General features: G+C 45.7%; 55 non-coding genes across 55 annotated transcripts; all 55 read left to right on the plus strand.

The window, feature by feature from the left end:
* Positions 1–31: 31 nt before the first annotated feature.
* On the plus strand, positions 32–113 carry TRNAL-AAG (transfer RNA leucine (anticodon AAG)). Its single transcript has one exon. It is a non-coding gene; the product is annotated as a tRNA-Leu (tRNA).
* A 373-nt stretch (positions 114–486) lies between these two features.
* Positions 487–568, plus strand: TRNAL-AAG (transfer RNA leucine (anticodon AAG)). Its single transcript has one exon. It is a non-coding gene; the product is annotated as a tRNA-Leu (tRNA).
* A 70-nt stretch (positions 569–638) lies between these two features.
* On the plus strand, positions 639–720 carry TRNAL-UAG (transfer RNA leucine (anticodon UAG)). Its single transcript has one exon. It is a non-coding gene; the product is annotated as a tRNA-Leu (tRNA).
* Positions 721–790: 70 nt separating this feature from the next.
* Positions 791–872, plus strand: TRNAL-UAG (transfer RNA leucine (anticodon UAG)). Its single transcript has one exon. It is a non-coding gene; the product is annotated as a tRNA-Leu (tRNA).
* A 72-nt stretch (positions 873–944) lies between these two features.
* TRNAL-UAG (transfer RNA leucine (anticodon UAG)) lies at positions 945–1,026 on the plus strand. Its single transcript has one exon. It is a non-coding gene; the product is annotated as a tRNA-Leu (tRNA).
* A 70-nt stretch (positions 1,027–1,096) lies between these two features.
* TRNAL-AAG (transfer RNA leucine (anticodon AAG)) lies at positions 1,097–1,178 on the plus strand. The gene has a single exon. It is a non-coding gene; the product is annotated as a tRNA-Leu (tRNA).
* Positions 1,179–1,399: 221 nt separating this feature from the next.
* TRNAL-UAG (transfer RNA leucine (anticodon UAG)) lies at positions 1,400–1,481 on the plus strand. The gene has a single exon. It is a non-coding gene; the product is annotated as a tRNA-Leu (tRNA).
* Positions 1,482–1,551: 70 nt separating this feature from the next.
* Positions 1,552–1,633, plus strand: TRNAL-UAG (transfer RNA leucine (anticodon UAG)). Its single transcript has one exon. It is a non-coding gene; the product is annotated as a tRNA-Leu (tRNA).
* A 221-nt stretch (positions 1,634–1,854) lies between these two features.
* TRNAL-UAG (transfer RNA leucine (anticodon UAG)) lies at positions 1,855–1,936 on the plus strand. Its single transcript has one exon. It is a non-coding gene; the product is annotated as a tRNA-Leu (tRNA).
* A 70-nt stretch (positions 1,937–2,006) lies between these two features.
* TRNAL-UAG (transfer RNA leucine (anticodon UAG)) lies at positions 2,007–2,088 on the plus strand. The gene has a single exon. It is a non-coding gene; the product is annotated as a tRNA-Leu (tRNA).
* A 651-nt stretch (positions 2,089–2,739) lies between these two features.
* On the plus strand, positions 2,740–2,821 carry TRNAL-UAG (transfer RNA leucine (anticodon UAG)). The gene has a single exon. It is a non-coding gene; the product is annotated as a tRNA-Leu (tRNA).
* A 72-nt stretch (positions 2,822–2,893) lies between these two features.
* TRNAL-AAG (transfer RNA leucine (anticodon AAG)) lies at positions 2,894–2,975 on the plus strand. Its single transcript has one exon. It is a non-coding gene; the product is annotated as a tRNA-Leu (tRNA).
* A 221-nt stretch (positions 2,976–3,196) lies between these two features.
* Positions 3,197–3,278, plus strand: TRNAL-UAG (transfer RNA leucine (anticodon UAG)). Its single transcript has one exon. It is a non-coding gene; the product is annotated as a tRNA-Leu (tRNA).
* A 222-nt stretch (positions 3,279–3,500) lies between these two features.
* TRNAL-UAG (transfer RNA leucine (anticodon UAG)) lies at positions 3,501–3,582 on the plus strand. Its single transcript has one exon. It is a non-coding gene; the product is annotated as a tRNA-Leu (tRNA).
* A 72-nt stretch (positions 3,583–3,654) lies between these two features.
* On the plus strand, positions 3,655–3,736 carry TRNAL-AAG (transfer RNA leucine (anticodon AAG)). The gene has a single exon. It is a non-coding gene; the product is annotated as a tRNA-Leu (tRNA).
* A 70-nt stretch (positions 3,737–3,806) lies between these two features.
* Positions 3,807–3,888, plus strand: TRNAL-UAG (transfer RNA leucine (anticodon UAG)). Its single transcript has one exon. It is a non-coding gene; the product is annotated as a tRNA-Leu (tRNA).
* Positions 3,889–3,958: 70 nt separating this feature from the next.
* Positions 3,959–4,040, plus strand: TRNAL-UAG (transfer RNA leucine (anticodon UAG)). Its single transcript has one exon. It is a non-coding gene; the product is annotated as a tRNA-Leu (tRNA).
* Positions 4,041–4,112: 72 nt separating this feature from the next.
* TRNAL-UAG (transfer RNA leucine (anticodon UAG)) lies at positions 4,113–4,194 on the plus strand. Its single transcript has one exon. It is a non-coding gene; the product is annotated as a tRNA-Leu (tRNA).
* Positions 4,195–4,567: 373 nt separating this feature from the next.
* TRNAL-AAG (transfer RNA leucine (anticodon AAG)) lies at positions 4,568–4,649 on the plus strand. The gene has a single exon. It is a non-coding gene; the product is annotated as a tRNA-Leu (tRNA).
* A 70-nt stretch (positions 4,650–4,719) lies between these two features.
* Positions 4,720–4,801, plus strand: TRNAL-UAG (transfer RNA leucine (anticodon UAG)). The gene has a single exon. It is a non-coding gene; the product is annotated as a tRNA-Leu (tRNA).
* A 70-nt stretch (positions 4,802–4,871) lies between these two features.
* On the plus strand, positions 4,872–4,953 carry TRNAL-UAG (transfer RNA leucine (anticodon UAG)). The gene has a single exon. It is a non-coding gene; the product is annotated as a tRNA-Leu (tRNA).
* Positions 4,954–5,025: 72 nt separating this feature from the next.
* TRNAL-AAG (transfer RNA leucine (anticodon AAG)) lies at positions 5,026–5,107 on the plus strand. Its single transcript has one exon. It is a non-coding gene; the product is annotated as a tRNA-Leu (tRNA).
* A 70-nt stretch (positions 5,108–5,177) lies between these two features.
* On the plus strand, positions 5,178–5,259 carry TRNAL-UAG (transfer RNA leucine (anticodon UAG)). The gene has a single exon. It is a non-coding gene; the product is annotated as a tRNA-Leu (tRNA).
* A 70-nt stretch (positions 5,260–5,329) lies between these two features.
* TRNAL-UAG (transfer RNA leucine (anticodon UAG)) lies at positions 5,330–5,411 on the plus strand. The gene has a single exon. It is a non-coding gene; the product is annotated as a tRNA-Leu (tRNA).
* A 72-nt stretch (positions 5,412–5,483) lies between these two features.
* On the plus strand, positions 5,484–5,565 carry TRNAL-UAG (transfer RNA leucine (anticodon UAG)). Its single transcript has one exon. It is a non-coding gene; the product is annotated as a tRNA-Leu (tRNA).
* A 373-nt stretch (positions 5,566–5,938) lies between these two features.
* TRNAL-AAG (transfer RNA leucine (anticodon AAG)) lies at positions 5,939–6,020 on the plus strand. The gene has a single exon. It is a non-coding gene; the product is annotated as a tRNA-Leu (tRNA).
* A 70-nt stretch (positions 6,021–6,090) lies between these two features.
* TRNAL-UAG (transfer RNA leucine (anticodon UAG)) lies at positions 6,091–6,172 on the plus strand. Its single transcript has one exon. It is a non-coding gene; the product is annotated as a tRNA-Leu (tRNA).
* Positions 6,173–6,242: 70 nt separating this feature from the next.
* TRNAL-UAG (transfer RNA leucine (anticodon UAG)) lies at positions 6,243–6,324 on the plus strand. The gene has a single exon. It is a non-coding gene; the product is annotated as a tRNA-Leu (tRNA).
* Positions 6,325–6,695: 371 nt separating this feature from the next.
* Positions 6,696–6,777, plus strand: TRNAL-UAG (transfer RNA leucine (anticodon UAG)). The gene has a single exon. It is a non-coding gene; the product is annotated as a tRNA-Leu (tRNA).
* A 373-nt stretch (positions 6,778–7,150) lies between these two features.
* Positions 7,151–7,232, plus strand: TRNAL-UAG (transfer RNA leucine (anticodon UAG)). Its single transcript has one exon. It is a non-coding gene; the product is annotated as a tRNA-Leu (tRNA).
* Positions 7,233–7,304: 72 nt separating this feature from the next.
* Positions 7,305–7,386, plus strand: TRNAL-CAG (transfer RNA leucine (anticodon CAG)). The gene has a single exon. It is a non-coding gene; the product is annotated as a tRNA-Leu (tRNA).
* Positions 7,387–7,607: 221 nt separating this feature from the next.
* Positions 7,608–7,689, plus strand: TRNAL-AAG (transfer RNA leucine (anticodon AAG)). The gene has a single exon. It is a non-coding gene; the product is annotated as a tRNA-Leu (tRNA).
* A 70-nt stretch (positions 7,690–7,759) lies between these two features.
* On the plus strand, positions 7,760–7,841 carry TRNAL-UAG (transfer RNA leucine (anticodon UAG)). Its single transcript has one exon. It is a non-coding gene; the product is annotated as a tRNA-Leu (tRNA).
* Positions 7,842–7,911: 70 nt separating this feature from the next.
* On the plus strand, positions 7,912–7,993 carry TRNAL-UAG (transfer RNA leucine (anticodon UAG)). Its single transcript has one exon. It is a non-coding gene; the product is annotated as a tRNA-Leu (tRNA).
* A 371-nt stretch (positions 7,994–8,364) lies between these two features.
* TRNAL-UAG (transfer RNA leucine (anticodon UAG)) lies at positions 8,365–8,446 on the plus strand. The gene has a single exon. It is a non-coding gene; the product is annotated as a tRNA-Leu (tRNA).
* A 373-nt stretch (positions 8,447–8,819) lies between these two features.
* Positions 8,820–8,901, plus strand: TRNAL-UAG (transfer RNA leucine (anticodon UAG)). Its single transcript has one exon. It is a non-coding gene; the product is annotated as a tRNA-Leu (tRNA).
* A 72-nt stretch (positions 8,902–8,973) lies between these two features.
* Positions 8,974–9,055, plus strand: TRNAL-CAG (transfer RNA leucine (anticodon CAG)). The gene has a single exon. It is a non-coding gene; the product is annotated as a tRNA-Leu (tRNA).
* A 69-nt stretch (positions 9,056–9,124) lies between these two features.
* Positions 9,125–9,206, plus strand: TRNAL-UAG (transfer RNA leucine (anticodon UAG)). The gene has a single exon. It is a non-coding gene; the product is annotated as a tRNA-Leu (tRNA).
* A 70-nt stretch (positions 9,207–9,276) lies between these two features.
* On the plus strand, positions 9,277–9,358 carry TRNAL-UAG (transfer RNA leucine (anticodon UAG)). Its single transcript has one exon. It is a non-coding gene; the product is annotated as a tRNA-Leu (tRNA).
* Positions 9,359–9,428: 70 nt separating this feature from the next.
* On the plus strand, positions 9,429–9,510 carry TRNAL-UAG (transfer RNA leucine (anticodon UAG)). Its single transcript has one exon. It is a non-coding gene; the product is annotated as a tRNA-Leu (tRNA).
* A 222-nt stretch (positions 9,511–9,732) lies between these two features.
* On the plus strand, positions 9,733–9,814 carry TRNAL-CAG (transfer RNA leucine (anticodon CAG)). Its single transcript has one exon. It is a non-coding gene; the product is annotated as a tRNA-Leu (tRNA).
* A 221-nt stretch (positions 9,815–10,035) lies between these two features.
* On the plus strand, positions 10,036–10,117 carry TRNAL-UAG (transfer RNA leucine (anticodon UAG)). Its single transcript has one exon. It is a non-coding gene; the product is annotated as a tRNA-Leu (tRNA).
* Positions 10,118–10,187: 70 nt separating this feature from the next.
* TRNAL-AAG (transfer RNA leucine (anticodon AAG)) lies at positions 10,188–10,269 on the plus strand. The gene has a single exon. It is a non-coding gene; the product is annotated as a tRNA-Leu (tRNA).
* A 70-nt stretch (positions 10,270–10,339) lies between these two features.
* Positions 10,340–10,421, plus strand: TRNAL-CAG (transfer RNA leucine (anticodon CAG)). The gene has a single exon. It is a non-coding gene; the product is annotated as a tRNA-Leu (tRNA).
* A 221-nt stretch (positions 10,422–10,642) lies between these two features.
* Positions 10,643–10,724, plus strand: TRNAL-AAG (transfer RNA leucine (anticodon AAG)). Its single transcript has one exon. It is a non-coding gene; the product is annotated as a tRNA-Leu (tRNA).
* A 72-nt stretch (positions 10,725–10,796) lies between these two features.
* Positions 10,797–10,878, plus strand: TRNAL-UAG (transfer RNA leucine (anticodon UAG)). The gene has a single exon. It is a non-coding gene; the product is annotated as a tRNA-Leu (tRNA).
* A 70-nt stretch (positions 10,879–10,948) lies between these two features.
* TRNAL-AAG (transfer RNA leucine (anticodon AAG)) lies at positions 10,949–11,030 on the plus strand. Its single transcript has one exon. It is a non-coding gene; the product is annotated as a tRNA-Leu (tRNA).
* A 70-nt stretch (positions 11,031–11,100) lies between these two features.
* Positions 11,101–11,182, plus strand: TRNAL-UAG (transfer RNA leucine (anticodon UAG)). The gene has a single exon. It is a non-coding gene; the product is annotated as a tRNA-Leu (tRNA).
* A 70-nt stretch (positions 11,183–11,252) lies between these two features.
* TRNAL-UAG (transfer RNA leucine (anticodon UAG)) lies at positions 11,253–11,334 on the plus strand. The gene has a single exon. It is a non-coding gene; the product is annotated as a tRNA-Leu (tRNA).
* Positions 11,335–11,556: 222 nt separating this feature from the next.
* On the plus strand, positions 11,557–11,638 carry TRNAL-CAG (transfer RNA leucine (anticodon CAG)). The gene has a single exon. It is a non-coding gene; the product is annotated as a tRNA-Leu (tRNA).
* A 221-nt stretch (positions 11,639–11,859) lies between these two features.
* Positions 11,860–11,941, plus strand: TRNAL-UAG (transfer RNA leucine (anticodon UAG)). Its single transcript has one exon. It is a non-coding gene; the product is annotated as a tRNA-Leu (tRNA).
* A 70-nt stretch (positions 11,942–12,011) lies between these two features.
* TRNAL-AAG (transfer RNA leucine (anticodon AAG)) lies at positions 12,012–12,093 on the plus strand. The gene has a single exon. It is a non-coding gene; the product is annotated as a tRNA-Leu (tRNA).
* Positions 12,094–12,163: 70 nt separating this feature from the next.
* On the plus strand, positions 12,164–12,245 carry TRNAL-CAG (transfer RNA leucine (anticodon CAG)). The gene has a single exon. It is a non-coding gene; the product is annotated as a tRNA-Leu (tRNA).
* A 221-nt stretch (positions 12,246–12,466) lies between these two features.
* Positions 12,467–12,548, plus strand: TRNAL-AAG (transfer RNA leucine (anticodon AAG)). The gene has a single exon. It is a non-coding gene; the product is annotated as a tRNA-Leu (tRNA).
* A 72-nt stretch (positions 12,549–12,620) lies between these two features.
* Positions 12,621–12,702, plus strand: TRNAL-UAG (transfer RNA leucine (anticodon UAG)). Its single transcript has one exon. It is a non-coding gene; the product is annotated as a tRNA-Leu (tRNA).
* The last annotated feature ends 54 nt before the right edge of the window (positions 12,703–12,756 follow it).

The raw sequence follows: 12,756 nt of genomic DNA on the forward strand, positions 1-12,756 counted from the left end.
GCTTATTTGTCTGAGTTGACAAGTGTGTTCAGGTAGAGTGGCCGAGTGGTCTAAGGCGCTGGTTTAAGGCACCAGTGTGTTCGGAGGCGTGGGTTCGAATCCCACCTCTATCAGACTCATGCATATTCATAGTTTAATAACATGAAGCTCTTGCTTATTTGTCTGAGTTTACTTTTTTTCAGGTAGAGTGGCCGAGTGGTCTAAGGCGCTGGTTTCAGGTACCTGTGTCTTCGGAGGCGTGGGTTCGAATCTCACCCCTATCAGTCTGTTGTGTTTTTAAGAATTTTAAAGTGAAGATTTTGCTAAGTAGACTGAGTTTACTTATGTTTTCAGGTAGAGTGGCCGAGTGCTCTAAGGCGCTTGTTTTTGGCACCGGTCTCTTCGGAGGCGTGGGGTCGAATCCCACCTCTATCAGACTCATGCAGTTTTTTAGTTTAATAACATGAAGCTCTTGCTTATTTGTCTTAGTTGACGAGTGTGTGTTCAGGTAGAGTGGCCGAGTGGTCTAAGGCGCTGGTTTAAGGCACCAGTTTCTTCGGAGGCGTGGGTTCGAATCCCACCTCTATCAGACTCATGCATTTTCTTAGTTTAATAACATGAAGCTCCTGCTTATTTGTCTGAGTTGACAAGTGTGTTCAGGTAGAGTGGCCGAGTGGTCTAAGGCGCTGGTTTTAGGCACCAGTCTCTTCGGAGGCGTGGGTTCGAATCCCACCTCTATCAGACTCATGCATTTTGTTAGTTTAATAACATGAAGCTCTTGCTTATTTGTCTGAGTTGACAAGTGTGTTCAGGTAGAGTGGCCGAGTGGTGTAAGGAGCTGGTTTTAGGCACCAGTCTCTTCGGAGGCGTGGGTTCGAATCCCACCTCTATCAGACTCATGCATTTTGTTAGTTTAATAACATGAAGCTCTTGCTTATTTGTCTTAGTTGACGAGTGTTTGTCCAGGTAGAGTGGCCGAGTGGTCTAAGGCGCTGGTTTTAGGCACCAGTCTCTTCGGAGGCGTGGGTTCGAATCCCACTTCTATCAGCCTCATGCATATTCATAGTTTAATAACATGAAGCTCTTGCTTATTTGTCTGAGTTGACAAGTGTGTTCAGGTAGAGTGGCCGAGTGGTCTAAGGCGCTGGTTTAAGGCACCAGTGTGTTCGGAGGCGTGGGTTCGAATCCCACCTCTATCAGACTCATGCATATTCATAGTTTAATAACATGAAGCTCTTGCTTATTTGTCTGAGTTTACTTTTGTTTTCAGGTAGAGTGGCCGAGTGGTCTAAGGCGCTGGTTTCAGGTACCTGTGTCTTCGGAGGCGTGGGTTCGAATCTCACCCCTATCAGTCTGTTGTGTTTTTAAGAATTTTAAAGTGAAGATTTTGCTTAATAGACTGAGTTTACTTTTGTTTTCAGGTAGAGTGGCCGAGTGGTCTAAGGCGCTGGTTTTAGGCACCGGTCTCTTCGATGGCGTGGATTCGAATCCCACCTCTATCAGACTCATGCATTTTGTTAGTTTAATAACATGAAGCTTTTGCTTACTTGTCTTAGTTGACGTGTGTGTTCAGGTAGAGTGGCCGAGTGGTCTAAGGCGCTGGTTTTAGGCACCAGTCTCTTCGGAGGCGTGGGTTCGAATCCCACTTCTATCAGACTCATGCATATTCATAGTTTAATAACATGAAGCTCTTGCTCATTTGTCTGAGCTGACGTGTGTGTTCAGTTAGAGTGGCCGTGTTGTCTAAGGTGCTGGTTTCAGGTACCAGTCTCTTCGGAGGCGTGGTTTCGAATCTCACCTCTATCAGTCTGTTGTGTTTTTAAGAATTTTAAAGTGAAGATTTTGCTAAGTAGACTGACTTTACTTTTGTTTTCAGGTAGAGTGGCCGAGTGGTCTAAGGCGCTGGTTTTAGGCACCGGTCTCTTCGGAGGCGTGGGTTCGAATCCCACCTCTATCAGACTCATGCATTTTGTTAGTTTAATAACATGAAGCTCTTGCTTATTTGTCTGAGTTGACAAGTGTGTTCAGGTAGAGTGGCAGAGTGGTGTAAGGAGCTGGTTTTAGGCACCAGTCTCTTCGGAGGCGTGGGTTCGAATCCCACCTCTATCAGACTCATGCATTTTCTTAGTTTATAACATGAAGTTCTTGTTATTTGTCTGAGTTGACAAGTGTGTTCAGGTAGAGCGGCCGAGTGGTCTAAGGCGCTGGTTTCAGGTACCAGTCTCTTCGGAGGCGTGGGTTCGAATCTCACCCCTATCAGTCTGTTGTGTTTTTAAGAATTTTAAAGTGAAGATTTTGCTTAATAGACTGAGTTTTTTTTTTTTTTTTTTTTTTGAGGTTTCAATGCGAATAGGGTCTAAGGACCGCGGCAAGGATGTGATTATTCAGGTTTCAGTAGGAGTGTAAGCAGGGGAAGGAAATGAGGTTTACTTGGGAGGTGACGGACGGGGTGTGGGGGTCAAGTCACCTCCGGCGGACACGGGGCAGTCGGCACCTATAGGGTAGGATCGCCGACATGTGTCTTATTCCCTCAAACTTTGCCGCCCAGTAGCTTGGCTTACAGGAGTGCGCCACACTCCCGGCATAGACTGAGTTTACTTTTGTTTTCAGGTAGAGTGGCCGAGTGGTCTAAGGCGCTGGTTTTAGGCACCAGTCTCTTCGGAGGCGTGGATTCGAATCTCACCCCTATCAGTCTGTTGTGTTTGTAAGAATTTTAAAGTGAAGATTTTGCTTAATAGACTGAGTTTACTTCTGCTTTCAGGTAGAGTGGCCGAGTGGTCTAAGGCGCTGGTTTTAGGCACCGGTCTCTTCGGAGGCGTGGGTTCGAATCCCACCTCTATCAGACTCATGCAGTTTGTTAGTTTAATAACATGAAGCTCTTGCTTATTTGTCTTAGTTGACGCGTGTGTGTTCAGGTAGAGTGGCCGAGTGGTCTAAGGCGCTGGTTTAAGGCACCAGTCTCTTCGGAGGCGTGGGTTCGAATCTCACCCCTATCAGTCTGTTGTGTTTGTAAGAATTTTAAAGTGAAGATTTTGCTTAATAGACTGAGTTTACTTTTGTTTTCAGGTAGAGTGGCCGAGTGGTCTAAGGCGCTGGTTTTAGGCACCGGTCTCTTCGATGGCGTGGATTTGAATCCCACCTCTATCAGACTCATGCATTTTGTTAGTTTAATAACATGAAGCTCTTGCTTATTTGTCTTAGTTGACGTGTGTGTCCAGATAGAGTGGCCGAGTGGTCTAAGGCGCTGGTTTTAGGCACCAGTCTCTTCGGAGGCGTGGGTTCGAATCCCACCTCTATCAGACTCATGCAGTTTGTTAGTTTAATAACATGAAGCTCTTGCTTATTTGTCTTAGTTGACGTGTGTGTCCAGATAGAGTGGCCGAGTGGTCTAAGGCGCTGGTTTTAGGCACCGGTCTCTTCGATGGCGTGGATTTGAAGCCCACCTCTATCAGGCTCATGCATTTTGTTAGTTTAATAACATGAAGCTCTTGCTTATTTGTCTTAGTTGACGTGTGTGTCCAGATAGAGTGGCCGAGTGGTCTAAGGCGCTGGTTTTAGGCACCAGTCTCTTCGGAGGCGTGGGTTCAAATCCCACCTCTATCAGACTCATGCAGTTTGTTAGTATAATAACATGAAGCTCTTGCTTATTTGTCTTAGTTGACGAGTGTGTGTTCAGGTAGAGTGGCCGAGTGGTCTAAGGCGCTGGTTTAAGGCACCAGTCTCTTCGGAGGCGTGGGTTCGAATCCCACCTCTATCAGACTCATGCATTTTCTTAGTTTAATAACATGAAGCTCTTGCTTATTTGTCTGAGTTGACAAATGTGTTCAGGTAGAGTGGCCGAGTGGTCTAAGGCGCTGGTTTTAGGCACCAGTCTCTTCGGAGGCGTGGGTTCGAATCCCACCTCTATCAGACTCATGCATTTTGTTAGTTTAATAACATGAAGCTCTTGCTTATTTGTCTGAGTTGACAAGTGTGTTCAGGTAGAGTGGCCGAGTGGTGTAAGGAGCTGGTTTTAGGCACCAGTCTCTTCGGAGGCGTGGGTTCGAATCCCACCTCTATCGGACTCATGCATTTTGTTAGTTTAATAACAAGAAGCTCTTGCTTATTTGTCTTAGTTGACGAGTGTTTGTCCAGGTAGAGTGGCCGAGTGGTCTAAGACGCTGGTTTTAGGCACCAGTCTCTTCGGAGGCGTGGGTTCGAATCCCACTTCTGTCAGACTCATGCATTTTCATAGTTTAATAACATGAAGCTCTTGCTCATTTGTCTGAGCTGACGTGTGTGTTCAGTTAGAGTGGCCGTGTTGTCTAAGGTGCTGGTTTCAGGTACCAGTCTCTTCGGAGGCGTGGTTTCGAATCTCACCTCTATCAGTCTGTTGTGTTTTTAAGAATTTTAAAGTGAAGATTTTGCTAAGTAGACTGAGTTTACTTTTGTTTTCAGGTAGAGTGGCCGAGTGGTCTAAGGCGCTGGTTTTAGGCACCGGTCTCTTCGATGGCGTTGATTTGAATCACACCTCTATCACACTCATGCATTTAGTTAGTTTAATAACATGAAGCTCTTGCTTATTTGTCTTAGTTGACGTGTGTGTTCAGGTAGAGTGGCCGAGTGGTCTAAGGCGCTGGTTTAAGGCACCAGTCTCTTCGGAGGCGTGGGTTCGAATCGCACCTCTATCAGACTCATGCATTTTCTTAGTTTAATAACATGAAGCTCTTGCTTATTTGTCTGAGTTGACCAGTGTGTTCAGGTAGAGTGGCCGAGTGGTCTAAGGCGCTGGTTTTAGGCACCAGTCTCTTCGGAGGCGTGGGTTCGAATCCCACCTCTATCAGACTCATGCATTTTGTTAGTTTAATAACATGAAGCTCTTGCTTATTTGTCTTAGTTGACGTGTGTGTCCAGATAGAGTGGCCGAGTGGTCTAAGGCGCTGGTTTTAGGCACCAGTCTCTTCGGAGGCGTGGGTTCAAATCCCACCTCTATCAGACTCATGCAGTTTGTTAGTTTAATAACATGAAGCTCTTGCTTATTTGTCTTAGTTGACGAGTGTGTGTTCAGGTAGAGTGGCCGAGTGGTCTAAGGCGCTGGTTTAAGGCACCAGTCTCTTCGGAGGCGTGGGTTCGAATCCCACCTCTATCAGACTCATGCATTTTCTTAGTTTAATAACATGAAGCTCTTGCTTATTTGTCTGAGTTGACAAATGTGTTCAGGTAGAGTGGCCGAGTGGTCTAAGGCGCTGGTTTTAGGCACCAGTCTCTTCGGAGGCGTGGGTTCGAATCCCACCTCTATCAGACTCATGCATTTTGTTAGTTTAATAACATGAAGCTCTTGCTTATTTGTCTGAGTTGACAAGTGTGTTCAGGTAGAGTGGCCGAGTGGTGTAAGGAGCTGGTTTTAGGCACCAGTCTCTTCGGAGGCGTGGGTTCGAATCCCACCTCTATCGGACTCATGCATTTTGTTAGTTTAATAACAAGAAGCTCTTGCTTATTTGTCTTAGTTGACGAGTGTTTGTCCAGGTAGAGTGGCCGAGTGGTCTAAGACTCTGGTTTTAGGCACCAGTCTCTTCGGAGGCGTGGGTTCGAATCCCACTTCTGTCAGACTCATGCATTTTCATAGTTTAATAACATGAAGCTCTTGCTCATTTGTCTGAGCTGACGTGTGTGTTCAGTTAGAGTGGCCGTGTTGTCTAAGGTGCTGGTTTCAGGTACCAGTCTCTTCGGAGGCGTGGTTTCGAATCTCACCTCTATCAGTCTGTTGTGTTTTTAAGAATTTTAAAGTGAAGATTTTGCTAAGTAGACTGAGTTTACTTTTGTTTTCAGGTAGAGTGGCCGAGTGGTCTAAGGCGCTGGTTTTAGGCACCGGTCTCTTCGATGGCGTTGATTTGAATCACACCTCTATCACACTCATGCATTTAGTTAGTTTAATAACATGAAGCTCTTGCTTATTTGTCTTAGTTGACGTGTGTGTTCAGGTAGAGTGGCCGAGTGGTCTAAGGCGCTGGTTTAAGGCACCAGTCTCTTCGGAGGCGTGGGTTCGAATCGCACCTCTATCAGACTCATGCATTTTCTTAGTTTAATAACATGAAGCTCTTGCTTATTTGTCTGAGTTGACCAGTGTGTTCAGGTAGAGTGGCCGAGTGGTCTAAGGCGCTGGTTTTAGGCACCAGTCTCTTCGGAGGCGTGGGTTCGAATCCCACCTCTATCAGACTCATGCATTTTGTTAGTTTAATAACATGAAGCTCTTGCTTATTTGTCTGAGTTGACAAGTGTGTTCAGGTAGAGTGGCAGAGTGGTGTAAGGAGCTGGTTTTAGGCACCAGTCTCTTCGGAGGCGTGGGTTCGAATCCCACCTCTATCAGACTCATGCATTTTCTTAGTTTATAACATGAAGTTCCTGTTATTTGTCTGAGTTGACAAGTGTGTTCAGGTAGAGCGGCCGAGTGGTCTAAGGCGCTGGTTTCAGGTACCAGTCTCTTCGGAGGCGTGGGTTCGAATCTCACCCCTATCAGTCTGTTGTGTTTGTAAGAATTTTAAAGTGAAGATTTTGCTTAATAGACTGAGTTTACTTTTGTTTTCAGGTAGAGTGGCCGAGTGGTCTAAGGCGCTGGTTTTAGGCACCGGTCTCTTCGATGGCGTGGATTTGAATCCCACCTCTATCAGACTCATGCATTTTATTAGTTTAATAACATGAAGCTCTTGCTTATTTGTCTTAGTTGACGTGTGTGTTCAGGTAGAGTGGCCGAGTGGTCTAAGGCGCTGGTTTTAGGCACCAGTCTCTTCGGAGGCGTGGGTTCGAAACCCACCTCTATCAGAATCATGCATTTTCCTTGTTTAATAACATGAAGCTCTTGCTTATTTGTCTGAGTTGACAGGTGTGTACAGGTAGAGTGGCCGAGTGGTCTAAGGCGCTAGTTAAAGGCACCAGTCTCTTCGGAGGCGTGGGTTCGAATCTCACCCCTATCAGTCTGTTCTGTTTGTAAGAATTTTAAAGTGAAGATTTTGCTTAATAGACTGAGTTTACTTTTGTTTTCAGGTAGAGTGGCCGAGTGGTCTAAGGCGCTGGTTTTAGGCACCGGTCTCTTCGATGGCGTGGATTTGAATCCCACCTCTATCAGACTCATGCATTTTGTTAGTTTAATAACATGAAGCTCTTGCTTATTTGTCTTAGTTAACGTGTGTGTCCAGATAGAGTGGCCGAGTGGTCTAAGGCGCTGGTTTTAGGCACCAGTCTCTTCGGAGGCGTGGGTTCGAATCCCACCTCTATCAGACTCATGCAATTTGTTAGTTTAATAACATGAAGCTCTTGCTTATTTGTCTTAGTTGACGAGTGTGTGTTCAGGTAGAGTGGCCGAGTGGTCTAAGGCGCTGGTTTCAGGTACCAGTCTCTTCGGAGGCGTGGGTTCGAATCTCACCCCTATCAGTCTGTTGTGTTTGTAAGAATTTTAAAGTGAAGATTTTGCTAAGTAGACTGAGTTTACTTTTGTTTTCAGGTAGAGTGGCCGAGTGGTCTAAGGCGCTGGTTTTAGGCACCGGTCTCTTCGATGGCGTTGATTTGAATCACACCTCTATCACACTCATGCATTTAGTTAGTTTAATAACATGAAGCTCTTGCTTATTTGTCTTAGTTGACGTGTGTGTTCAGGTAGAGTGGCCGAGTGGTCTAAGGCGCTGGTTTAAGGCACCAGTCTCTTCGGAGGCGTGGGTTCGAATCGCACCTCTATCAGACTCATGCATTTTCTTAGTTTAATAACATGAAGCTCTTGCTTATTTGTCTGAGTTGACCAGTGTGTTCAGGTAGAGTGGCCGAGTGGTCTAAGGCGCTGGTTTTAGGCACCAGTCTCTTCGGAGGCGTGGGTTCGAATCCCACCTCTATCAGACTCATGCATTTTGTTAGTTTAATAACATGAAGCTCTTGCTTATTTGTCTGAGTTGACAAGTGTGTTCAGGTAGAGTGGCAGAGTGGTGTAAGGAGCTGGTTTTAGGCACCAGTCTCTTCGGAGGCGTGGGTTCGAATCCCACCTCTATCAGACTCATGCATTTTCTTAGTTTATAACATGAAGTTCCTGTTATTTGTCTGAGTTGACAAGTGTGTTCAGGTAGAGCGGCCGAGTGGTCTAAGGCGCTGGTTTCAGGTACCAGTCTCTTCGGAGGCGTGGGTTCGAATCTCACCCCTATCAGTCTGTTGTGTTTGTAAGAATTTTAAAGTGAAGATTTTGCTTAATAGACTAAGTTTACTTTTGTTTTCAGGTAGAGTGGCCGAGTGGTCTAAGGCGCTGGTTTTAGGCACCGGTCTCTTCGATGGCGTGGATTTGAATCCCACCTCTATCAGACTCATGCATTTTATTAGTTTAATAACATGAAGCTCTTGCTTATTTGTCTTAGTTGACGTGTGTGTTCAGGTAGAGTGGCCGAGTGGTCTAAGGCGCTGGTGTTAGGCACCAGTCTCTTCGGAGGCGTGGGTTCGAAACCCACCTCTATCAGAATCATGCATTTTCCTTGTTTAATAACATGAAGCTCTTGCTTATTTGTCTGAGTTGACAGGTGTGTACAGGTAGAGTGGCCGAGTGGTCTAAGGCGCTAGTTAAAGGCACCAGTCTCTTCGGAGGCGTGGGTTCGAATCTCACCCCTATCAGTCTGTTCTGTTTGTAAGAATTTTAAAGTGAAGATTTTGCTTAATAGACTGAGTTTACTTTTGTTTTCAGGTAGAGTGGCCGAGTGGTCTAAGGCGCTGGTTTTAGGCACCGGTCTCTTCGATGGCGTGGATTTGAATCCCACCTCTATCAGACTCATGCATTTTGTTAGTTTAATAACATGAAGCTCTAGCTTATTTGTCTTAGTTGACGTGTGTGTCCAGATAGAGTGGCCGAGTGGTCTAAGGCGCTGGTTTTAGGCACCAGTCTCTTCGGAGGCGTGGGTTCGAATCCCACCTCTATCAGACTCATGCAATTTGTTAGTTTAATAACATGAAGCTCTTGCTTATTTGTCTTAGTTGACGAGTGTGTGTTCAGGTAGAGTGGCCGAGTGGTCTAAGGCGCTGGTTTCAGGTACCAGTCTCTTCGGAGGCGTGGGTTCGAATCTCACCCCTATCAGTCTGTTGTGTTTGTAAGAATTTTAAAGTGAAGATTTTGCTAAGTAGACTGAGTTTACTTTTGTTTTCAGGTAGAGTGGCCGAGTGGTCTAAGGCGCTGGTTTTAGGCACCAGTCTCTTCGGAGGCGTGGGTTCGAATCCCACCTCTATCAGACTCATGCATTTTCTTAGTTTAATAACATGAAGCTCTTGCTTATTTGTCTGAGTTGACCAGTGTGTTCAGGTAGAGTGGCCGAGTGGTCTAAGGCTCTGGTTTTAGGCACCAGTCTCTTCGGAGGCGTGGGTTCGAATCCCACCTCTATCAGACTCATGCATTTTGTTAGTTTAATAACATGAAGCTCTTGCTTATTTGTCTGAGTAGACCAGTGTGTTCAGGTAGAGTGGCCGAGTGGTCTAAGGCGCTGGTTTTAGGCACCAGTCTCTTCGGAGGCGTGGGTTCGAATCCCACCTCTATCAGACTCATGCATTTTGTTAGTTTAATAACATGAAGCTCTTGCTTATTTGTCTGAGTTGACAAGTGTGTTCAGGTAGAGTGGCAGAGTGGTGTAAGGAGCTGGTTTTAGGCACCAGTCTCTTCGGAGGCGTTTGTTCGAATCCCACCTCTATCAGACTCATGCATTTTCTTAGTTTATAACATGAAGTTCTTGTTATTTGTCTGAGTTGACGAGTGATTGTCTAGGTAGAGTGGCCTAGTGGTCTAATGCGCTGGTTTCAGGTACCAGTCTCTTCGGAGGCGTGGGTTCGAATCCCACCTCTATCAGACGCATGCATTTTCATAGTTTAATAACATATGAAGCTCTTGCTCATTTTTCTGAGCTGACGTGTGTGTTCAGTTAGAGTGGCTGTGGTCTAAGGTGCTGGTTTCAGGTACCAGTCTCTTCGGAGGCGTGGTTTCGAATCTCACCTCTATCAGTCTGTTGTGTTTTTAAGAATTTTAAAGTGAAGATTTTGCTTAATAGACTGAGTTTACTTTTGTTTTCAGGTAGAGTGGCCGAGTGGTCTAAGGCGCTGGTTTTAGGCACCGGTCTCTTCGATGGCGTGGATTCGAATCCCACCTCTATCAGACTCATGCATTTTGTTAGTTTAATAACATGAAGCTTTTGCTTACTTGTCTTAGTTGACGTGTGTGTTCAGGTAGAGTGGCCGAGTGGTCTAAGGCGCTGGTTTAAGGCACCAGTCTCTTCGGAGGCGTGGGTTCGAATCCCACCTCTATCAGACTCATGCATTTTCTTAGTTTAATAACATGAAGCTCTTGCTTATTTGTCTGAGTTGACAAGTGTGTTCAGGTAGAGTGGCCGAGTGGTCTAAGGCGCTGGTTTCAGGTACCAGTCTCTTCGGAGGCGTGGGTTCGAATCTCACCCCTATCACTGTGTTGTGTTTCTAAGAATTTTAAAATGAAGATTTTACTGAATAGACTGAGTTTACTTATGTTTTCAGGTAGAGTGGCCGAGTGGTCTAAGGCGCTTGTTTTACGCACCGGTCTCTTCGGAGGCGTGGGGTCGAATCCCACCTCTATCAGACTCAGGCATTTTGTTAGTTTAATAACATGAAGCTCTTGCTTATTTGTCTTAGTTGACGTGTGTGTTCAGGTAGAGTGGCCGAGAGGTCTAAGGCGCTGGTTTAAGGCACCAGACTCTTCGGAGGCGTGGGTTCGAATCCCACCTCTATCAGACTCATGCATTTTCTTAGTTTAATAACATGAAGCTCTTGCTTATTTGTCTTAGTTGACGAGTGTTTGTCCAGGTAGAGTGGCCGAGTGGTCTAAGGCGCTGGTTTTAGGCACCAGTCTCTTCGGAGGCGTGGGTTCGAATCCCACCTCTATCAGACTCATGCATTTTGTTAGTTTAATAACATGAAGCTCTTGCTTATTTGTCTTAGTTGACGTCTGTGATCAGGTAGAGTGGCCGAGTGGTCTAAGGCGCTGGTTTAAGGCACCAGTCTCTTCGGAGGCGTGGTTTCGAATCCCACCTCTATCAGACTCATGCATTTTCTTAGTTTAATAACATGAAGCTCTTGCTTATTTGTCTGAGTTGACCAGTGTGTTCAGGTAGAGTGGCCGAGTGGTCTAAGGCTCTGGTTTTAGGCACCAGTCTCTTCGGAGGCGTGGGTTCGAATCCCACCTCTATCAGACTCATGCATTTTGTTAGTTTAATAACATGAAGCTCTTGCTTATTTGTCTGAGTAGACCAGTGTGTTCAGGTAGAGTGGCCGAGTGGTCTAAGGCGCTGGTTTTAGGCACCAGTCTCTTCGGAGGCGTGGGTTCGAATCCCACCTCTATCAGACTCATGCATTTTGTTAGTTTAATAACATGAAGCTCTTGCTTATTTGTCTGAGTTGACAAGTGTGTTCAGGTAGAGTGGCAGAGTGGTGTAAGGAGCTGGTTTTAGGCACCAGTCTCTTCGGAGGCGTTTCTTCGAATCCCACCTCTATCAGACTCATGCATTTTCTTAGTTTATAACATGAAGTTCTTGTTATTTGTCTGAGTTGACGAGTGATTGTCTAGGTAGAGTGGCCTAGTGGTCTAATGCGCTGGTTTCAGGTACCAGTCTCTTCGGAGGCGTGGGTTCGAATCCCACCTCTATCAGACGCATGCATTTTCATAGTTTAATAACATATGAAGCTCTTGCTCATTTTTCTGAGCTGACGTGTGTGTTCAGTTAGAGTGGCTGTGGTCTAAGGTGCTGGTTTCAGGTACCAGTCTCTTCGGAGGCGTGGTTTCGAATCTCACCTCTATCAGTCTGTTGTGTTTTTAAGAATTTTAAAGTGAAGATTTTGCTTAATAGACTGAGTTTACTTTTGTTTTCAGGTAGAGTGGCCGAGTGGTCTAAGGCGCTGGTTTTAGGCACCGGTCTCTTCGATGGCGTGGATTCGAATCCCACCTCTATCAGACTCATGCATTTTGTTAGTTTAATAACATGAAGCTTTTGCTTACTTGTCTTAGTTGACGTGTGTGTTCAGGTAGAGTGGCCGAGTGGTCTAAGGCGCTGGTTTAAGGCACCAGTCTCTTCGGAGGCGTGGGTTCGAATCCCACCTCTATCAGACTCATGCATTTTCTTAGTTTAATAACATGAAGCTCTTGCTTATTTGTCTGAGTTGACAAGTGTGTTCAGGTAGAGTGGCCGAGTGGTCTAAGGCGCTGGTTTCAGGTACCAGTCTCTTCGGAGGCGTGGGTTCGAATCTCACCCCTATCACTGTGTTGTGTTTCTAAGAATTTTAAAATGAAGATTTTACTGAATAGACTGAGTTTACTTATGTTTTCAGGTAGAGTGGCCGAGTGGTCTAAGGCGCTTGTTTTACGCACCGGTCTCTTCGGAGGCGTGGGGTCGAATCCCACCTCTATCAGACTCAGGCATTTTGTTAGTTTAATAACATGAAGCTCTTGCTTATTTGTCTTAGTTGACGTGTGTGTTCAGGTAGAGTGGCCGAGAGGTCTAAGGCGCTGGTTTAAGGCACCAGACTCTTCGGAGGCGTGGGTTCGAATCCCACCTCTATCAGACTCATGCATTTTCTTAGTTTAATAACATGAAGCTCTTGCTTATTTGTCTTAGTTGACGAGTGTTTGTCCAGGTAGAGTGGCCGAGTGGTCTAAGGCGCTGGTTTTAGGCACCAGTCTCTTCGGAGGCGTGGGTTCGAATCCCACCTCTATCAGACTCATGCATTTTGTTAGTTTAATAACATGAAGCTCTTGCTTATTTGTCTTAG

Source organism: Phalangium opilio, unplaced genomic scaffold (assembly GCF_054372755.1).
Source record: "Phalangium opilio isolate 3A_F unplaced genomic scaffold, DU_Popi_V2 ptg000031l_1, whole genome shotgun sequence".
In the NCBI taxonomy this organism is placed as follows: domain Eukaryota; kingdom Metazoa; phylum Arthropoda; class Arachnida; order Opiliones; family Phalangiidae; genus Phalangium; species Phalangium opilio.